Genomic DNA, 22439 nt, shown 5'->3' with positions numbered 1-22439 from the left:
TTGAGACCATGACCTGAACCAAAATCAAGAGTCAGATGCCTAACTGACTGAGCCACGTAGGTGCCCTGTATTGTTTCTTTATGTTAACATTTTGCAAATTATTTTTCTATCTGAATTTTAAAAGGTTTCAGATTATGAAGTGCTGCTTCTAAACATGTTTTCTACGTCCAGGTTAAGAGTTTCACCTTTTTTAATAGTCTTTGTTTCTATGGCCTCCCAGCGTTCATGACACATGAGGATGTCATGATGCTGAGATGAAGAATGACTGGTTTAGTGGGACTTGCCCTCATTGACATGTCCATGCTTTGGGGAAATGCAGGTACACAAATTAATCAGCTAAAATCTCCTACAGTGCGTCTCTTGCGAGTTGGGTCATGGTTCTCTTTCAAATGGGGCTTTGATTTCACATAACTTATATACCTGAAAGCACTCTTGTCACCATTTGCTAATTGCTTCCTATCAAATATGAACATATAGCAATGTGCATTTGCCTATAAACAGAGGACACTTTAATTCTCAAAATAAAGTTTTAACGTGTGTAGTGATTGTCACACCTAAAACTAATATAACACTGTATATTAACTATGCTGGAATTAAAATAAAATTAAAAAGTAATATTTTAAAAAGAAAAAAAATTATGCTCCTTGTGAACAGATTTTAGAAGACATTTTGTCCTCTTCCCAATAGCAGTATTTTTGGAGTGGTTCTTTCAGTCAGTTTATTTGCAGAATTGTTTAAACTAACACTAATTTTACTGCAGCAATTGAAACAAATGTTTCCATTTTGAAAATGTCTGCTGGAAAAAATAAAGATCTGCAATTCAAATGAATGGGGAGGTTGTTACATTGTGGCAAGTAAAGTGGATGTTTATACTTAAATTTTTTTTTCAAGAAACATCATCCAAAAAATTCATTATTAAAAGTTTCCTGGATGGATGTAGCAGGTTCTATATAAGTCTTCATGGATTATGATTGATAGCATAGATATCCTAATTCTCCATTCTCAAAAGACAAGTGTTTATTAAGACGGATCTATCATTTCAGCAACTGAAAAGAAAGTGCATAGAACCATAACACATCACTCCACAACAAGTTAAGCACATAACACGGTTTTATTTCTGTTTGGAAAAATTATAACTCAAGAAAAGTTTTTATACATTCCTCCCAAGGGAGTCTGTATTTTAAAGGATTGCTACAGAAATAAAACTTGATCTCAATTTAGTGTGTAATTACATAATAACAGATTTTAAAGATTCTAAATACAGGAGTCTATGAGCTCAAGGTTTATAGCAGTTAGTACTACCTATTTGTATTAAATCAGTGTTTATCAATGTGATTCTGATTTCTGGGCAATTTTGTTGGCTTTTGAAATATTCATTTTAAAAATAACTGATTTACTCAGCTGATTAAATATTAAGCAGTGTGATATCACACAATAATAAATATTTTAAAAGGTAAAAATGAACCAAAAGTGGATTCTTCGAACAAGAGAGGTTAATTTATTTCATGTTTACTGACTGTTACTGGACATAGCACAAACCAAACCCCTGTGCCTCCTCTTGCTGTCCTTGTCCAGTTTGAGAATTCCAAAGCTGTAAACCTGGAAAAGACCTTCCAGAGACCCTTTGATTTCCCTCCCTGGCTTCATGAAGAAGAAAAACCCAAACCCTCCAGGCAACCAACCCCACTCATGCTCTTCCTGAACACCTCAAGGATAGAGACAACCTTTCTTTACAAAAGGAAACTTTGCTTTGGTATCAAGCAACAGTAATGGTGACATGAGATACCTACGTTCCTCACCACGGCAATATCTTACACATGCAGCGTCACCTCTCCATTTCTCACAGAAGCCTTATGAATTAGCTATTTATTAGGTCTGTTTTATAGAGAAACTCAGGCCAGAGAGTAATTTAGTCAAGGTCACACTTCTGCTAAGTGGCTGATCCAAGATACATACACCCAAGTTATCTCTTTCGTTAACTCAGCTGCCTCTCAAAGGCAGCGTTTACATTTACCTACATAATGGGAAGTAATAAAATCAGTAAACGTAAGCTTAAACCTATGTTTTAGGAAAAGAGTTTCCTTGTACAATATAAATTAATAATTAGATAATCACACCAGATACCTCCTATTAAGAGTATATTCCATATTGAAAGATTCAGAACCTCAAATCTGGCCTGTTTTAAATCAAATATCCCGGTGCGGAATAAAGAGACTACAAATCCCCAAGACTTCTTTGTCATCAGTAGATCAACTCATAATTTAGCAAGCGGGCGCGCACACACAGGCGCGCGCGCGCGCGAACACCTTGTGAGGATAAAGTTCCAGGTCTTTCTTTGGACGTCAGTTTCCAGACTTCAAGTATCTCAAATGTGTGTGTGACTAAGGAAAAGAATAGCTGAATCACGGCTAAAAGCGAATCCTCCCAATTAAAAATCTATAAAAAAAAAAAAAAGATAGAGAGAGAGAGAGAGAGACAATTAGGCATTCCATCAGCCTTTTACCCTCGACAGCTCTTCTCTCCAAGCCAACCCAACCTACTTCCCTCCTCTTTGCCCCCACCAAACTGGGAAATAAATCCGAAGGCCAGAGGTAGAAGGGGCCTCAGCCTGGCCGGGGCTCCACTTTATTCTGAAGCCTATCGGGGCCCGGAATCCATGGGTACCAATGGGTCCCGGCTGTTGGCCGGGAGAAGCGGGGAGAGCTCCGTTTGTGGGCAAGAGCAGGGCGGGGAGGTGAACAGAGCCGGAGTTCATGAGGTGCCTGAACACGCAAACGAGGGTCTAGGTAATGGGAGACCAAGGTTCCAGAGGCAAGCAGAGCGCGAGAAGGGGAGCAAGCTAGCCCTCCCGCCACTCGGTACCGCCAAACCGCAGAGCCAGCGCGCCCGCTAAGCGGAAGGCAGCGCGGCTCAGGGCCCGGCCCAGGCCTGCGCATGCGCCGCAGCTCCTCTCCTCTCCTCTCCCGGCCCCCCTCCCTCCCTCATCCCGGCGGGTCTGGGGCGGCGGCGGCGGCGGCGGCGGCGGCGCGGTGACGTCAGGGCGTTGGGGCAGCTCCTGTGACAGACGGAGCTGGAGCGGCGGGGCGGCGGCGGAGTCCGGCGGCTGAGATAGCGAGTGAGCGAGCGAACGAGCAGCGATCCCGGGGCTCAAGAAGCGAGAAAGAGAAGGAGGAGCGCTCGGGCGCGAGCGAGAGGAACCGCGAGCGCCAGGCTTGGGCTCGAGCCCCGGAACGGCTGAGGAGCCCGCCCGCTCCCCTCCCCTCCCCCTCCCCGGGACCGGGCCCAGCGCGCCATCCTCCCCCTCCCTCCTTCCCTCCCTCCCTCCTTCCTCCCTTCCCTCTCCCTCTCCCCCTCCCCCGCCGGTGGATGGGAGTGAAGGACGGAAGAGGCCCTGCGGAGGCGGCGGTGCAGCGCTCCGGTAAGGCGGCGAGGGTCTGCGCTCTCCCCTCTGTCTTCTCCTCCGCGCTCGGGCTGCTGCGGGCCGGGCCGGGCGGCCTGACGAGGTGGCTGCGCCGGTCCCCTCCCTCCCATTCTCCCCTCCCCCTGCCGCCGCCTCCTCCTTCTTCTTCTCCTCTCCTCGCTCTCAAAATGGCGGCCGCGACGGCCGTTGAGTGAGAGACACGGGAGGAGGGGGGACAGGCCGGGGAGGGCGCTGTCCTCGCTCCCCTCCTCCCCGGCCCGGGTTCGGGGGGTGCCGGGGCTGCCCCGACTCCACCCGCGGCCCTCCCCGGGAGGAGATCGCCCTCCTCCCTCAGTGACTTAGCAAGAAAAGTATTCTTGGGTAGGAAGGGCGTGGAGAGCAGGTCGCTCTCTGATCTTGGGAAAGGGTTCGGCCCTCCTCTCCCTGGCCGCGGAAGGCGAGCACCGCAGTCCCCACCCCACCCGTGGTTGGCGGCTTGGGGACCGGGCTCAGCCCCGCGCGGCCTCGGCACCCATAGGCCTTCAGGCGTTCCGTCCCCCACCTGTCCTTAGGATGGGATTGACCTAAGGAGGCTGGCCCAGCCCTTCTCTGATCCCTCTGTGCGGTGGTCCAGCCTCTACATCCACTAAAGAGGAGCGGCCGACCCACCGAACCATCCGCAGCATCCACCCACCAAATCAGGCAGGATTTTCTTTTCTGCCACTGGCTCCTGAAACGGGAGTTGCCTTTTGACGTTGTAACACAGCTTCGAGGCCCTCAGCCATTCCCCTTCATCTATCTCCCCACTCCTTTAGGAAACGCAGTGTCTTCTTTAGTCTCCCAGCTGAGAAAATAAAGAATGTCTTTGAGGTGGTGGGCAGATTTTAACTCTCTCTCTAAACATTAGAGAAGAGAAAGAGGTTTTCAGTGTCTTAGATAAGAGAGAGCAGGGTGCCTTGGCTTTATTTGTTTTTCTGCTTTTCTTCAGTGACTTAGCAAGAAACTCCCTGGGAGGAGGGCAGGAGATTTTCTTTTGGGGTTGGGGTTTGAGTCCAGATTACATCAATCCTTTGGTTAAGAATTTGTACTTTTGAAGAGAAGAACCAGATTTGTGGTTTCATTCTCAATGGGCGATGTCATGCCAAGGTCCCCCCCCCCCCCCCCCTTTCCTTAAGAGGCAATCGGGAGAGAATAAAGATATTACTGTTGTTCTGACCTCTACTTTAACACGTAGCCCTCGACATTCATAACGTTTTAAAGGGTAAACAAATTTGGGCCATTTTTGGAAATTCTATTTTTGTTGGTAGGTGGGTTGTTTTGTGTGAATTTCATTTTGAGTCTAGGGCGGAGGAGACATAGCTTGGGCCTTTAATACCAGTAATGTCATCCATCCCCTTTTGCCTCAGTAGTATTTACTTAAAATTTTTTTCTTCTTTCTTTTTATCCTTTTTTTTCCCCCCCCCCCCCCTCTTTTCTGCAGCAGGGCTTGATTGCTGCAGGGTTCAGCCTCTTATTCAAGAAAATTTCCTGCCTGGGTTATGTCGGCAGTGATATAATATTGACTGTATAAAAAGCTTTTACTTAAAAAATTCTGATTTGGTTCCAAGATATTAGCTAGCTTTTAATCTCTCATGGGTATCTTTCAGGACACAATTTTGCAAAATAACTGGCAATTGCAAATTGCAGTTTTTATTAAAGCAGAAGTGTAATCTGTATTTAGGGTGATTTATTCTTGTTCTATTATAAATGATCATTGTTTGAACTGTTCAGAAGGGGAGGATCTCTGAAAACAAATCTGAACCTGTTATTTTTTATAAATCAAAGGAAGGAACACAATTTCTCACAAAATATTTCTGTGTATATTAATTTTGAGAAAGATTGCCCTGTTTTGGTACCCACTCCCTCCCCTTTTAAAAATGGGCTAATATTTGTGGATGCTGTGAACAGCCATTGAGCTGAGGAGACTGGGTGGAGTAAGAGAGCAGAAGCTGTGAAATGCTAGATTGCCCTTTCATAGCATTTTTCTCTTGCTTATGTTTTGTAAGGTTATTTGATACTAATTGGTGCTACAACAAAGGCATTTCTCTGTGGTAAATCTTAAAATCTGTTGTTTTTAGTTTCGACCATTTTTGCAAGGTGAGTGTTGAACGATTGGGGTAAAAAGCAATGCCCCTACTCTTAAGCAGACACTTATTGTCTCTCTGTATTTGTGTGTATACATACACACATACAACCCATGTTAATGTTTTTTATTCTTTTAGTAAAGTAAGTGTAAGTTAATGAATGCCAGAAATATTTGGCGAGAAATAGTGGTAGAAAATACGGCAAAAATCTAAATGAGAATACTGTATATGTCTTCTTTTACTTTAGTTTGCACTGAAACATTAAATCTATGATTTTTCAAATAACATCACTGAGTAAAAAGGGATAAGATAATTTGTGTTAAAGCCTATTTATAAAGGCTTTCTTCTTGTGTTGTCCCTTGAAAGGGACCTTTTGTAAGGTACTACCATAAGAGAGGGTAGGTCACTTTAACATCTTGCATTGGGCATTCATGTGAATAGACATCTTCAAAGAATGTCACATTCATATGGTAAATATGATTTTGATGAGCCTTAAGACTGTTTGTCAGTGTATGATATATTTTTACACTTTTGTTATTTTTAATGTGTTTAGAAGGTAGAAGGGTTCATATGGTGAAGGATGGGTAAGGTTAAGGATGGTAATTCACTATGTTATGTGACATATTCCCATCCTAGTATTTTAAGGTATAAAAGCGCACTAAGAGTGGTGATTTTTCAGCAGACAATTACTCAAGAGCGTAAAATAATTTAACTTAAATAAGAGAGCTGTAGCTCCAAATATGTATCTGTGAATATATGAATGTTTCTGATACATGTGATAGGATCTTTAGCTTAATTTAGAGATCAATTTTTAAAATTCTTCATAATCCTGTATTTATAAAACTTTTATGAGATTGGGATAGATTTCTTTTTTCTTTTTCTTTTTCTTTTTCTTTTTTTTGTAGAATTATTTGGTATCTATTTTCCAGATGAGATAACTTTACTACATAAGAAATTTGGAGATGTTTCTGGAAGGGAAAAATCAGTATCACAATTTTTCATTTTATAGCTAGAACATCCATGTTTCATTGTATTTTTTTTTCAATGTAAATGTTTCCCTCCTATGTACTCAATAATACACATACATAGATAACATGCATATACGCCTTATGGCTCATATTGTAGGTACCCAGAAAAAAATAGGACCTTACTTTTTGTTTACATGTGGCTCCCCTTATTCACATCTTGTCATCTTAAACAAGTGATAGAAACTATATGGAAGTTGACAACATTAGTATGGATGTATCTTTAAAAAACTCTGGGCGAAACCTTAGGGCAATCAGAATGAATTTTCCAATTCTTTCCATTGAATTCTGCGGCAGTGAGTCACACACTCTTTTGCCAAAGAGACTTAAGGCCCAGTTGGTTTTGAACTGAGCTAGCCATGTCTGCTGTGGTCCTAAGAGAGATTTTTTAATTTGCTTTTAAGTCTGTGTTTTGAATATATCATGACAGGTAACCTGTTTTCGTATCATATATGTTGGAAAAAGAGAAATAGTTAAATTGAAATGGAAATTCTTTGCCACTGTTCTTAAGTCTTCTACAATAGGACTGTAATTGTTTTGTTTTTACCTAAAATGTTGCTCTATTTAAAATAAAACTAATGGTATGCAGTGAGTTCTGAAAAGATAAAGGAAAACCTACGCTGAAGATATTAAGCTGTAAAGTGAATCCTAGTTGCTGAAGGCCAAGTGTTTTGAGAAATCTGTACTTCATGAAGAAAGATAATATAATATAAGCCTAATAGTTAACTGCAGTGAAGGCTTTTTGGATTACTTTAGCTTTGTTGCTGGTTTGGCATGACACTTTCGGGTAGTTATTAAATAGAACTGTGTTTTATGTGTATAAATGCTATGTGTATAATTTTTAACTTTGCCATGGCAGTTAGAGTTAATTGATATTTGTGAAATGCTTTATACTCATTGGATGCGGGCATCATAAGTGCTTATTATTTAGATTTATTGCTTTCTCTTTAAAAGATGGTGGCTTTTGGTTGAAACATACCTAGTTAGCATTGATGTGTGTATTCATTAAGGATACTTCTGGAAAGGTATCCTCTAAAGTTACTGTCATTTAACATTGCCATAAACATTTCCCTCGAACTTTGTAAATATATTGAATGTAGTACTTATTTTCATTTGTTCTGTCAGCTACTTTTGGGCAGATTGGTATTTTTATGGATGAGAGAACTAAAATTTAGAGAATGTCTTTCCCTAAGGTCACATGTTGGGTTAGCAGCTAGAATGAAGTAAATATAAGCACTGAACCATTTGGGTATTTATTGCTTTGCGTGATCAAAGAAACATTCCTTATTCCTTTGACAAAACGGGCCCTTCTTATGTGTTTGTGAATTTCTTTCTTTTTGAAAATGGTGAAAATCCGTAGCATTTATTGTCTGCATCATATAAATTTGCATTTATTAACTTTCAGTCTTGTTAACTATTTTGCTTGCATAAGGCTTTAGGCATTTGAGTAGGGACTCCCAGAAATTGTCTACTACAGCTTTACAGTAGTATTAATAGGTAAATAAATACTTGGTGCATACATGTAGGTAGTATTAATAAGCAAATGTTAATTAAATAATATTTAATATTAAATATTTAAGTAAATATATAAGTAGTATTAATAAGTAAATAAATTCTTGTTGCAATAGATTGAATGCAGGATTATGTGAAAGGAAATGTGTTGTGTTGTAGTTCTTTGTAATAGCTAACTTCCAGCGATCTTTCAGGAATTGAAGTGAAGGTGGGAGAGGTGTTTATCCTTCCTTTACAGAAATTTCATGTGTCCCACGGAACAGAGACATGTTCCTGACATACTTGTATCAGGGCCACAAAATTCTCAACTTAGTGAATTAACCCACCTGGGTACCTTACATTTGCATCTTGTAGTTACTTGTTCTTTGCATTTTGATTATCTTTGAGCTCTTATGTGTTGACAAGAGTTATTGACAGTTAACTAAGGCTGTTAATAACAAATTTTCTGAGAGACTGTCTTTTGATAGTCATAAAATTAAGTAAGAATCTGGGAAGTTTTCAAAGACTTTAATTTTTAAAACCATACGAAAGTTTCGTGTTTATTAAGATTTTGCATATTGTTTAATCCACTTTTAGTCTCTGGCAAAGATAGAAGGATATGTTTTATGATTTTATTGCTCTGTATGCATAAGGCATATATTTTGTCTATTCATCTTTCTGTATTTGTTTTTATTTTATCAAAAATATGCTGACTGCAGGACACCTGGTTGGCTCAGTTGGAAGAGTGTGTGACTCTTGATCTTGGGCTCGTGAGTTCGAGCCCCACATTGGGTATAGAGATTACTTAAATGAGTAAATAAAATAAAAACTTTAAGAAAAATTATGCTGACTGCAAAAGAAGGGAAGGTGAAGATGAATCGGTGTTATTATTTACCTTTTTTGGTTAATTTTTATTTTTTAAGGGTGGGGAAAGTTTTATACATTTAGTATTATCACAGAAAATGAATTAAGGTGTTGACTAAACCATATATGAATATTTTAGTAGTCCTAACTCCACAATTTGCCAGCTATGTGCTTTGAGTAGAAGCTTCGATTTCCTTTTCTATAAATGGATAATATTGACAGTATCTAACTCACAAAATAATGGCTACTGTTGAATGATGAATGGCCTTTAACCCTTCATAACTATTTTTATTGTTTGAGACCTTTTTTTAAGAAAGAGAATATAACATACAGTTTAATCAAGTAAACAGTCATTAATATATTAATATAGTAGCTTTTATAGTTGTAAGTATATTTCTTAAGAATTAGTATTGGGTTTTTTTCCCCCTTCTTTGGTATCCATTATGTGTATCTGAATCCTGTATGGCTTCAAAGTTTCATAATAGGTAAAGAGTGCTATGTAAATCAATGCTAAGTGGAATACTTTTTTTTAAATGTAAAAAGCATGTTGCAGATGAGCATTTTATTTAAACTGAAATATGGTTTACATCTATTTTAACAATCAATATTTTTGTTTGTACTGTTAAGTATTATTAATTTAAATAATCCCACATTTTTCCTATTTTTTTTTAACAAAGTTTTTATTTTGGAATAATTTTAGATCTACAGACAAGTTATAAAGATAGTGCAGAGAGTTCGTACATCCCTGAGCCCGGTTTTCCCCACTGTTAATACCTTACGTTTTTGAGGTACATTTGTCAATCTTGGTAATTACTATTGGCTACAGTCCAGACTTTATGTGGATTTGACTAGTTTTTCCATTAATATACTCTTTCTGTTCCAGATCCAACCCAGGGTACCAAATTGCATTTGATTATGTCACTCCAGTCTCTTCTGGTCTGTGACAGTTTCTCAGTGGTTCCTTGTTTTCCAGTACTATCTTGACAGTCTTGAGTAGTTCTGGTCAGGTATCCAGTAAAATGTCTCCCAAGCTGGGTTTGTCTGGTGTTTTTTCATTAGACTGGGGCTATAGGTTTTTGGAAGAAATACCACGGAGGTAAATGGCACTTCTCATCACATCATGTCAAAGGCTACATGATACTCACTAAACATCACTGGTGGTGTTAACCTTCATCATTTGGTTAATGTAGTGTGTGCCCATTTTCTCTACCCTAAACTTACTGTTTTTTCTTTTTCTTACTTTATCCTTTGGAAGCTAGTCAAGTTCCATGTAGAGGGTGAGCAGTGTTTACATATGTTAATTGGAATTCTTCATCTCCTCTTCTCCATTTATTAAAAAATTTACATCTTTGACTATCAGAAAAATTTTGTTTAGGATTTTAAATACTAAATAATCCTAAATTTTGCCTGGTTTCCTTTTTTTTTTTTTTTTAATGTCTATTTATTGAGAGAGAGAGAGAGAGAGAGACAGTGCAATTGGGGGAGGGGCAGAGAGAAAGAGGGAGACAGAATTCAAAGCAGGCTCCAGGCTCTGAACTTACAAACCGCGAGATCATGACTTGAGCTGAAGTCAGACAGACACTTAACCAACTGAGCCACTCAGGTGTCCTTGGGTTTCTATTTAAAAAGTATCCAGCACCATTACATATCTTTTTCTTCTAAATGTTTATCAATTTTTCTGTCCAGCAAACATTTATCTATATTGTATCCCAAGTGCTGAGGATACAAACATGATTGTCAGTCCCTGCCCTCAAAGATCTTAAAGTATATAAATATATATTTAATATGCAAAGGTAGCACAATAGTGCTATAATCAAAATATGTACTTGGTGCGATGAGAGTCCAGAATTTTCAAGGAAGTCTTCACAAAGATGTTGAACATTTTTGAAGAAACCTTGTCACATTGTTTGGGGTTCCAGGCAGAGGAAGTGATTTGTGCCCAGTCTCATGAGTATACCTTGGTTGGTGAGGAAAGGTCCCAAGTAGTTAAGTATGGCTGGAGTGATGGGTTAGTATAGAGGAGTTGATCTGGCCTGATGACATTGATCTGGCCTATAAAGTAGGGTGTTACATGGACCGTCTTCATCAGATGTAGGTTTTTATCTATTAAAAATGGAAATTTCCAGGCTCCATCGTAGACTTAAGCAATAAAAATTCCATGGGGAGCACCTGGGGTATCAGCATTTTCTTTTTTCTTTTTCTTTTTAATTTGGATTTTCAATAAGCTTCCTAGTTGATTGAGAACCACTGTTTCTGCTCTTGAACTGCCAGTGGAGGATTTTGTTATGGTAAGTGCCTTTCTTTACAAAAAAATTTTTTTTTTATGTTTATTTTTGAGGGAGAGAGACAGAGTGCGAGCAGGAGAGGAGCAGAGAGAGAGGGGGAGACACAGAATCCGAAGCAGGCTCCAGGCTCTGAGCTATCAGCACAGAGCCTGACAGGGGGCTCGAACTCACGGACCGAGAGATCATGACCTGAGCCAAAGTTGGCCGCTTAACCAACTGAGCCACCCAGGCACCCCTAAGTGCCTTTCTTTAAGAAAAGCTGCTGTCAGCAACGTGTAAAATGCAACTATGGAGTGGATGGAGGCAGACAGACCTGTGAGGAGACAGTTTAAGTGGCAGTGCAGATTGAAAGAGTAGATTTGAGAGAGATTCAGTCTGTTTAATATTAGTAACCAGTTAGATAATGGGAAGTGAGGAAGATGAGGGAAGTGAAGAATTGAAGTATTTTGTTTTGATTTGGGCTATTGAGAGAATGTCAAGAAGGAACAAGGAAGAGTTGAGAGGATCTAGGTTGAGGAAGGTTTTTTTGTTATGGTTGCTTGTGTGTGTTTTAACTGGATAACTGTTAGGTGTACTGGAGACTTGAGTTCTAAAACCTTTGGTGTTTTTGTGTTTCTTATGTTTACCAGTGTAATTAATAATAGAGAATTTTTGTTTTTTATTGCTTACAACGTTATGAGGCATTAAAAAATTTAATCGGAATGTATTCAGTGTACTCTGTTGTAGGAACCATGCTGAGGTACTAGAAGGTGCTCCAGACAGGGGACAGTGGAAGTAGAATCATAAAGGTCACAATGTGGGGAGAAGGAAGACCTACATTTCATGATGCTCAGTGTGAGCAAAGTGGGGCTTGATTAGAAATGAGACTTGGGCAGGGACCAGCTACTAATCGAAGGCCTTATAAACTGTTTTAAAGCATGTAGACTGTAGGAAGTAGGGAGGCAGCATAGTTCAGTGATTAAGAGGCCTGATTATGGAGCCCAGATGCTGGGTTCAACTTTCAGTTCTGCTGCTTACATAGCGGTGTTATTTATATTTTACACGTGTGTGTGTACACACACATGCACACTAAATAAAAGCTAGTTATTTAAATTCTCATAGGTAGTTGTGAGAAGTAGATGAACACTTGTAAAATAACTTAAAGCAGTGACTAGCATATAGTGAGTGCTACGTAAATAAAAAATAGGGAGCCTATGAAGGTTTGTTTTTAAGTAGAGAAGTGATATGGTCAGATTGTACTTTAAATAGATGGCTTTGGGAGCTCTATAGAAGATAGATGTTAACAGGCCAAGACTGGATTTAGGTAGACCTGTTGAAATTAGTCCAAGTGAGAGGTGATGGTGTGAACTATGGTAGTAGTGGTAAGGATAGACGGGATAATTCAACAAATATTGAGGAGGTAAATTTGACAGATCAAGGTAATTGGTTATAGAGGAAGAAATAAAAAAGTTAAGGTTGATTGCCATATAAAGTATTATTTCTTTAAAAATTTTTTTTTAACGTTTATTTATTTTTGAGACAGAGAGAGACAGAGCATGAACAGAGGAGGGGCAGAGAGAGAGGGAGACACAGAATCGGAAACAGGCTCCAGGCTCTGAGCGGTCAGCACAGAGCCCGACGCGGGGCTCGAACCCACGGACCGTGAGATCATGACCTGAGCCGAAGTCGGACGCTTAACCGACCGAGCCACCCAGGCGCCCCTATAAAGTATTATTTCTAACATTTCTAAAGGGATACTTTTTTTTTTTATAGCTTTAAAAAAAATTTTTTTTTTTAACGTTTATTTATTTTTGAGACAGAGAGAGACAGAGCATGAACGGGGGAGGGTCAGAGAGAGGGAGACACAGAATCTGAAACAGGCTCCAGGCTCTGAGCTGTCAGCACAGAGCCCGACGCGGGGCTTGAACTCACTGACCGCAAGATCATGACCTGAGCTGAAGTCGGCCGCTTAACCGACTGAGCCACCCAGGCGCCCCAAGGGATACTTTTTAAAGTACCTTGGATCTTAGCTATTCTCTGTACTAGTGGTATTTGAAGCTTTGGGGGTATGTTGTAAGCTTCCATAAAAATGAGAACTAATGGGGTGCCTGAGTGGCTCAGTCATTTAAGCATCTAACTCTTGATTTCAGCTCAGGACATGATCTCACCGTTTGTGGGTTCGAGCCCCGCATCGGGCTCTGCACTGGCAGTGTGAAGCTTACTTCAGATTCTGTCTCCCTCTCTCCCTGCCCCTCCCCTGCTCACTCTCTCTCAAAACAAATAAACTTTAAAAAAAAAATGAGAATGGTCATACTTTTTAATTTCTCTAAATTAATAGGCTTTTGTTTTCTTCTTAGTCAATAGAGATAAATTTTTCTTAAAGGATATACTGTTAGGCAGAAAACTTACTTTACTTAGGTCAAGTCCAAAGAGCCGGAAATCTTGAATAATAATATTATTATATATTTTCTGTGTTCTCTTTATGTTGAGATTTGTGATTATAAAGCATGGTGTAATACTTTAAAAATTTGAAGTACTGTTCAATCTTTGAAAACATTACAATTTGGGGGATGCTTGGATGGCTCAGTTGGTTAAGCATCTGACTTCAGCTCAGGTCATGATCTCACAATTCGAGAGTTCAAGCTCTGCGCTCGGCTTCGGGCTTCGTGCTCACAGTGCAGAGCCTGTTTGGGATTCTCTCTCTCTCTGCCCCTCCCCCACTCACACTTTCTCTCTCAAATACATACACTTTTAAAAAAAGATCAAAATTTGAGGTCCCTGGATGGTTCAGTCAGTTTAAAACGTCCAACTCTTGATTTCAGTTCAGGTCATGATCTCATGATTTATAAATTTGAGCACTGCATCAGGCCCTGGGCTGACAGTGCAGAGTTTGCTTGGGATTCTTTCCCTCTGCCCCTCTCCTGCTCTCTCTCTCTCTCTCTCTCTCTCTCTCTCTCCTAAAAATAAATAAATAAACATTAAAAATACCATTAAAATTTGTTAGTTCTGTTACATCCAATTTTTTCATTGTTTATTCACGTGATAAATAAGCTTTTTTTGATAAATAAACTTTGATAGCCAGAATATTTAATCACATTCATTTCTTGGGTAAATCTTAGCTTGCCTCCCTATTTCTAGATTTGTTAGGTTTGGGGAGGGGGGTATTTTATTTTTTATTATTATTAATTTTAATTCCAATATAGTTAACCTACAGTATTAGTTTCAAATGTAAGGATTTGTCAGATTTTTTTTTTTTTTCAACGTTTATTTATTTTTGGGACAGAGAGAGACAGAGCATGAACGGGGGAGGGGCAGAGAGAGAGGGAGACACAGAATCGGAAACAGGCTCCAGGCTCTGAGCCATCAGCACAGAGCCCGACGCGGGACTCGAACTCACGGACCGCAAGATCGTGACCTGGCTAAAGTCTGACGCTTAACCGACTGCGCCACCCAGGCGCCCCAGGATTTGTCAGATTTTAAGAATGGCTTTTTTTTGGCCAGTTTTATATAAAGTGGGGGGGGTGGGGTGGAACTTGATTGAAATTAGAACTTTTGGATTTGAATTTTCTCTAGATTATTAGTGAAATAATTAAATTATAGGAAATTTAATATCCTTATGTAGTTTTTTTTTTTTTTTTTTTTTTTTTACCCCTTTATGTAGTATTTTAAATCTGGGTCCTGGATTATAGAGTATCTGTCCCTTAGGGTGTTGCAGGCCCATCAAATCTCCCCACTAAAGAGAGTTGAGAAAAATGATATTTAAACTGACTCTTGAATGAATAATTGGAGTGGACATGGAACATTTTAGGTAGAGGGAGCAGCAACATACACAGGTACAAAAGCATGAAAAACGATTATGTGTATCCTGGAAAGTAGTTTGGCAGAGGGGATTTGTAGGGTATGTATAGATATGAGGCTGGAAAGGTACATGAGTCAGATTGATAGACTGTGTAAAATTGTATTCTATATACATACATTGTAGGCAATTTGGAAGTCAACAAACAGTTCCAAGCAAAAATGAGCATTATGATAAGATGTGTATTTTAGATAGTTTATGTGGGTGGAGTGAGGGATTTAGATTGGAGTTTGAAGGTCACTTGGGAGGCTTTCTCAGGAAAGAATGATTAGTGCTTGAAATAAGATCATGACAGTGAAGGTTACTGATGGTAGAAAGGTTCAGGAGGAAGAATTGTGAGTGAGTAGTGTGATGGGGAGAGGGAAGTATCAGAAGACATCTCAGATTTGTAGCTTGGGTGTCTGGGTAAAATTGAGAAACTGGGTGTTGCTAGCCATAGAGAATAAGAGGAGGAATTATATGGGATGTTAAAGCAGCCAGACTAATTTTCCTGAACCATAGTTCTGAAATACTTGGCCCAAACCCAGCTTTTTACTGTCTTTAGTGATCAAAAACATGAAAATGCAAAGCACACATTGCTGGACACATGGTATTTAATAGATATCAGCTTAATCCCAAGTAGGTGCTAAAGGACTTTTCTTGTGTTCTGGCTCATCGTCTCATCCTTTTTCTTATTGCCTGCCATGTATCCTGTGATTCAGCCTTATGAAGATACTTCCGTTGCTTAAGGTGTTTTCACTCTTTACCACTCCTTTTCTCTTTTCCTCTCTGTATCCTCTGCCTGTCAATCTTTTGAAAGTGTGCATATACCAGATTCTCCTTTTCCAGGCAACTTTCCCTAACTTTTTTCACCTGAAAGAAATTTTGTTTTCCTTTGAGTTCATCATCTTATGGCATGTGTTACTTTTTCTCTTGTTCTAGCTTATGTCAAAGTTTATCTGATGTATCAAATGAGCTAATGCATTTAAAAAGCCTAGAACGGTGCCTAGTACTCACTAGACAGTAAATGTTGGTCATTGTTATTATGGTGATGATGAAGATGATTTAGATGAGTTAATAATAGTAATAGGGCAGTCCACCTTTACTTTCTGCCATCTTGTGATGGCAAAACTGATTTATTCTTGTCTTGGACACTAGGAAAGCAGTGTCTCTTTTACTTTGCTTATGTATGTAAAAGTGCAAAAGGTACTGCATCATATTGTCGTCTTCAAGGTGAAATTATCTCTATCTTCACTATTCCTGAGCTCTGTTGAGGTAGCTGAAATGGTAGACAAGTCCTTAACACTGATTATCTCATTACGCTTTGCCACAACTCATTGATGTGGGTAGTAGAGCTTCTTTTATAAATGATCAAATAGGCTTAGGAAATTTGAAAATTTGCCCAAGGTCACATAGTTTATAAGTGGCCAAGTTGATATTTGGACCTCCACTATTTGACTCCAAAATACTGCACAGTGGGACCTCAAAAGTGTAGGATTTATTCCTTCAGTGCTTTCATATCATTTACATAATCAGAGGGCCTATCATGCGATGTATAGTCAGAAAAGTGCTTTTTGTTTTTTCTTTCACATATTTCCAGTTTAATTATGGAATATATCAAACATGCAGGAAAAGTACCTGTAGTAATGTAAAAAAAAAAAATCCACACAAACTACTACCAGAATTGACAGATGTTAATGTTTTTGTCATATTTGCTGTAGCTTAAGAAATAAAGCATTATTGGGGCACCTGGGTGGCTCAGTTGGTTAAACGTCTGACTTCAGCTCAGGTTCTGCTTAGTACTTCTCACAGTTGGTGGGTTTGAGCCCTGCATTGGGCTCCATACTGACAGCATGGAGCCTGCTTGGGATTCTCGTTCTTATCCCCTCTCTCTCTGCCCCTCCTCCACTTGCGTTTTCTCTCTCTCTCTCTCTCTCTCTGAAAAACAAAAAAGAATGCATTATGATAGTCACAGTTGATGTCCCTTTTGTACCTCTTTCTAATCCCTTTCCCCTCCCTTGCTCTTCACAGTGGTAAAGTTCTCGTAAAGTTTGTATATATCCTTTGATCTGTCTTTATACTTTTACTACACATATATGTATCCATAAACTATATATAACGATGCTTAAAATTTACATGAATGTTATACGTAAATGTAAATATTATTGTACAACTCGATGTTTTTAACCTAACAAAATGTTTTCTAGATGTGTTATTAGTATATGTAGATCTAACTTATTTTGTTGTATAATTTATTATATACGCTTATACTGTAGTTTCTTTATACTACAGAAATAGGCATTTAGGTTGTTTCTAAATTTTTGCTATTACAGATAGTGCTTCAGTAAACATGAAAGTGTCTGTGGATAACATGATAAAATAGCTTTTTATTTGGTTTTGCGTTACAGAATTTATCCTAAGGTTAAATAAATATTTGTTGTTCCATAATTTTTATGCTTTTAATTGAATAAATAGAACAGATTGTATTGTTGGCATTGTTTTTTTTTTTAAGCATAAATTCCTAAATCCTGTTCTACTTTCTTCAGTCTCTTCAACTGTTCAAAAACCATATCAAATCAGTACTGAGCTGGGGATTTGCACATTGGTTGGCTGCCTTTAGGCAGAATGAAATCTGTAAATGCATTTCTCTTTGCCTTGCATTGTTAAAAAAATTATTTTAAGTTAACATTTAAAAATTAGCTATTTTGCATAAAGTCTCTATTTTTGGATTATCCTGAAAAATTAAAAGTTCTTGCAACTGTGAGGCCCACATTTTCCCGTGACAACATTTGGCCTAAGCTGTATCAAACTGCCCTCCTTTAGATGGGCGGGCATAAGCTCGCCAGTGAAACAAGTTCCTACCACTTACCACTGTTTATAATTGCCCTTGGACTGTTTTTTATGGTGAAGAAATACTTCTCTGTTGGTGTTTCTATAAAACATGGGAAAAAATGGGGCACCTGGATGGCTCAGTCAGTTAAGTGATCAACTCTTGATTTTGGCTCAGGTCATGATCTCATGGTTTGTGAGATTGAGCCCTGTGTTGAATCCCTTCTTGGGATTCTGTCTCTCCGTCTCTCTGCACGTTCCCCGCACGTGTGTGCTTACAAAATAAATATTTTTAAAAATGGAAAAAAGTATAGTGGGATGACTGCAATAGTCAAGAAAAGTAGAATAGAGCATATATCTCTGGAAAGTGAATATATTGTAATATGATTTATATGCAAACAAAATGAGTCTTGTATGGAAAGATTATAATCTTGCTATCATTTATATCACCTGCATTGTTCTCTGTAGACATGTGCTTGTGATCTCTGCATTTTTGTGTAAGTAGCTGTGAGAACTGCTGCACGGTGCAGGTGAAGATCAAAAAGATATGAAGACAGTTTATAAATCATGAAGTTCTGTGCAAATAAATGCAAGATATATACCTGTTTTGTTTGTATTGTTAACCTGTGTTATATATATATACCCTTGTTCTAGAAAGGTTTTAAACAGAGGGGTTGAAAACTGGTTTAATGTCCTCAACGATCCTACCTTTTACCAAGTATATTTATTAAGTACCTTATCCAGAGGCTGCAAGTGGATGGTCCAGAGTTTTATTTTTTTAGGATTTTTTTTTTTTTTTTAAGTAATGTCTACACCCAACACAGGGCTTGAACTCACAACCCTAAGATTGAGTCACAAGCTCCACCAACCAAGCCAGCCAGGCACCCTAGATCCAGGGTTTGGATCACAAACATGTTTTGTCTGCTCAGTCTTCTATTATTTTTTAAAATTATTATTATTTCTTTTTTAGAGAGTGTGAGCATGGGGGAGTAGCAGAGTGGGACAGAGAGAATCCCAAGTAGGCACCATGCTCAGTGCAAAGCCCAATGCAGGGCTTGTTCCCACAACCCTGGAATCATGACCTGAGCTAAAATCAAGAGTCGGATGCACAACCAAGTGAGCCACCCAGGTGCCCCTCAGGCATTTTATTTTTTATTTTTTATTTTTTTTTAATTTTTTTTCAACGTTATTTATTTATTTTTGGGACAGAGAGAGACAGAGCATGAACGGGGGAGGGGCAGAGAGAGAGGGAGACACAGAATCGGAAACAGGCTCCAGGCTCCGAGCCATCAGCCCAGAGCCCGATGTGGGGCTGGAACTCACGGACCGCGAGATCGTGACCTGGCTGAAGTCGGACGCTTAACCGACTGCGCCACCCAGGCGCCCCGCAGTCATTTAATTTTTAATTAAACTTATATTAAAAACCCAGTTCTATCACTGTTGTCTTATTTTTAGCTGATTTGCACTTTTACCTAGTCTCTGTTTTGATTTGTAATCCTTTAAGGCAGTTGATAAAGATGCACAAACTGCAAAATACCACAGATTACTAAAAGTAAAGAGAAAGAAGAAACAAAAATAAAGGGTAAGGATAAAATGTAATCAGAATCTAGGGCAAAAAGGTATATTACAATGTTCTTGCTACAGGCAGAGCACAAATTTAAGTCTTAGCTTTCTGTGAGCTAGCAGGAGAAAAAAAAAACCTGTTAAGGTTATTTTCACAATGTTCTTACAGTAAAAGTAAGCTAGTTAATTCAAAAGGATAACCACTTGGCACTATCAGATTAGAATTTCTCATAAGGGTCTTCATAATGAGGATCATGTACTGTTTTCATTACCCTCATCAACATCTCTAAGGTAGATGGATGTTTAGTATTTAATAATAATATGGAAAGACCAACCCCATCATGTGAGAGTCAGTCTGAAAAAGTGTGTAGATTGTCCTTTGGTGTCTGGCCAATGGATATAATTTCTCTTAACCCAGGTTTTGATACATATTGAGATTGTAAATCATTGGCATGTACCTAAAGTGCAGATGTTGCATACATCAAATACAGACCATTTATAATGTAAGATTTATTTTATCTTTTTTTAAGTTTATTTATTTATTTTGAGAGAGAGCGAGAGCGTGTGTGCATGAGTGGGGGAGGGGCACAGAGAGAGGGAGAAAGAATACCAAGCAGGATGCATGCTGTCAGTGAGGAGTCTGACATAGGGCTGGATCCCACGAACCATGAGATCATGACCTGAGCCGAAACTAAGAGTTGGATGCTTAACCAACTGAGCCATCCAGACACCCCTATATATGTAGGATTTAAATGTTTTTGTGAAAACTAAGTTTTACCCAGATAGAATTTGCGTGAATGCTTGAAGCTTAAGGTTTTTCTTAGAAATTTTAAATCTGCTACACAGATTTGCTACCTCTTGTTTGAAGGTACACAAAGCAGTATTCTTCCAGAGTATCTCCATATGCTAAAATCATTAAGAAGTAGACTTAAAGAAAAAAGGGGACAGTACACAACCCTATTTTATGCTGCTGGAAATTGACTCAGCAGACCATTTTTTACTTTTATTTTATTTTTATTTTTATTTAAAAAAAAATTTTTTTTTTAATGTTTTTTTATTTTTGAAGGAGAGAGAGACAGAGTGTGAGTCGGGGAGGGGCACAGAATCCGAAGCAGGCTCCAGGCTCTGAGCTGTCAGCACAGACCCGACGTGGGGCTCGAACTCACAAATGGCAAGATAATGACCTGAGCCAAAGTTGGATGCTCAACCGACTGAGCCACCCAGGCGCCCCTATTTTATTTTTTTGAGAGAGAGACAACAGAGTGTGATTGGGGGAGGGGGAGAGAGTGAGGGAGACACAGAATCTGAAGTAGGCTCAAGGCTTGGAGCTGTCGGTACAGAGCCCAACATGGGAACCACCAAGTGCGAGATCATGACCTGAGCCAAAGTCAGACGCTTAACCAACTGAGCCACCCAAGTGCCCCAGCAGAAGACCATTCTAATGGATCAGGACTCATGATAGTTTTTTGCATAGATTAAATGTAAGGAGGTATTTTATTTATGTTTGTAATAGATATGGTCTCTACCCTCAAGAAATATACTATATGGCTTTGCCCCTTAAAAAGATTTTTTTCCTTCAACTGTAGTAGAACTGCAGTTCTGTATCTTGTTACCTTCACTACTGAATCTTTTGAATTCAGGGTCAAAACCTATTTTCTGATGAGTGCCCTTTGTATTTCTCAGTTTGCCATCTTTAGCCTCAGCTTTCAGCAATACTGTATTTTCCAACTGCTTAAAATAATTTTGCCTTTGGATATTTTATTGTCCTATTTTATTTAACATTATTTTTCCTTCTTCCAAATCCTGCCTCAAAAAATTTCCAGTCACTTCCATTTTTTTAGTCTTTCAGTTTATAAAGCTAACTTAGTCTTTAGCTCATGTTATATTCTCTTTATCACCTTCTTTCCTGTCCCCTCCTTCCCATTTTATTTTTAATAGATTGTACATTCATTTAAGGATGGATTGCATTTCTTTCATCTGTCATCTTAAAACCTCATAGCACTGAGCCTAACATAATGGTTAATGAATGAGTTAAAGGATATGTATAGCTCACGTCTTCTAATTATATTCCATTTATATAGGTTTCTTATGGGCAGGAACTATTTCTTAACATTGCTTTTATGTCACATGTAACTCCTATGTGGTGAGCTACATGGGACACAGATATGTATTGTTGGGTTTGAATACTGGGTACTTGGTAGATCCTCGGTAAACAAATTGAATAATTGATACCCAAGAATATAGTTCTCATGTATCCGTTTCAGCAGAGATAAACATTGCTGTGGATAATAGTAAACTGGAAATCAGTTGAGAGACACTGCAGGTTTTCCAGTGTGTTGTCATAACACCTGGGCAGTTGTCCTTGGATGTAAGCAGGGGATCTGCTTTTAGGACCAGAGAAGGTCCTCTTCAAGACCAAGAGCAAATAATGGACCGTGTCCAAAAAAAAAAAAAAAAAAATTCCACTTTTGCTTAATTGCAGTTTGACCATAAAGCTCTTTTTTAAAAAAAATCATTCCCATTGGTGGCTCAGTCGGTTAAGTGTCCAACTCTTGATTTAGGTTAGGTCATGATTTCATGGTTCCTGGTATCTAGCCCTGAGTTGGGCTCCTCGCTGACAGTACAGAGCCTGCTCGGGATTCTCTCTCTGTCCCTCTCTATCTGCCTCTCTCTCTCTCTTTCAAAATAAACAAACATTAAAAAAAAAAAAAAAATTCCCATTGCTTCCATCCCAGTCCAGGCCTCCGTCATCTTCTACTCAGCTTTCCCTTGCTTTAATATGTGTTATGTATTATCTCCAAAACAATCACCGTGAAATACCAATTTTAGAACATTGTTCCTTTGCTTAAGAATTGCGGTGTTTTCGGGGCACCTGGGTGGCTCAGTTGATTAAGCGTTCGACTTCGGCTCAGGTCATGATTTCACAGTTCATGGTTTGAGCCCCACATCAGGCTCTGTGCTGACAGCTCAGAGCCTGGAGCCTGCTTCAGATTCTGTGTCTCCCTCTCTCTCTGTCCTCCTCTGCTTGTGCTCTCTCTCAAAAAT

The 22439-nt window shown here is 39.1% G+C and overlaps 1 protein-coding gene across 2 annotated transcripts in view; it reads left to right on the top strand.

The window, feature by feature from the left end:
* Window positions 1–2968: 2968 nt before the first annotated feature.
* PAFAH1B1 (platelet activating factor acetylhydrolase 1b regulatory subunit 1) overlaps window positions 2969–22439 on the top strand; it is a 77010-nt gene continuing 57539 nt past the window's right edge. The window contains exon 1 of one of the 2 annotated variants that reach the window (XM_043583432.1): window positions 2969–3418. The gene's annotated coding sequence lies outside the window, so the exon portion shown is untranslated. The remainder of the gene's footprint in view (window positions 3419–22439) is intronic. The other variant, XM_043583434.1, reaches the window with a different exon arrangement.

This window comes from Prionailurus bengalensis, chromosome E1 (assembly GCF_016509475.1).
Source record: "Prionailurus bengalensis isolate Pbe53 chromosome E1, Fcat_Pben_1.1_paternal_pri, whole genome shotgun sequence".
NCBI lineage: Eukaryota > Metazoa > Chordata > Mammalia > Carnivora > Felidae > Prionailurus > Prionailurus bengalensis.
This window is presented reverse-complemented; position numbering and strand designations above follow the sequence as displayed.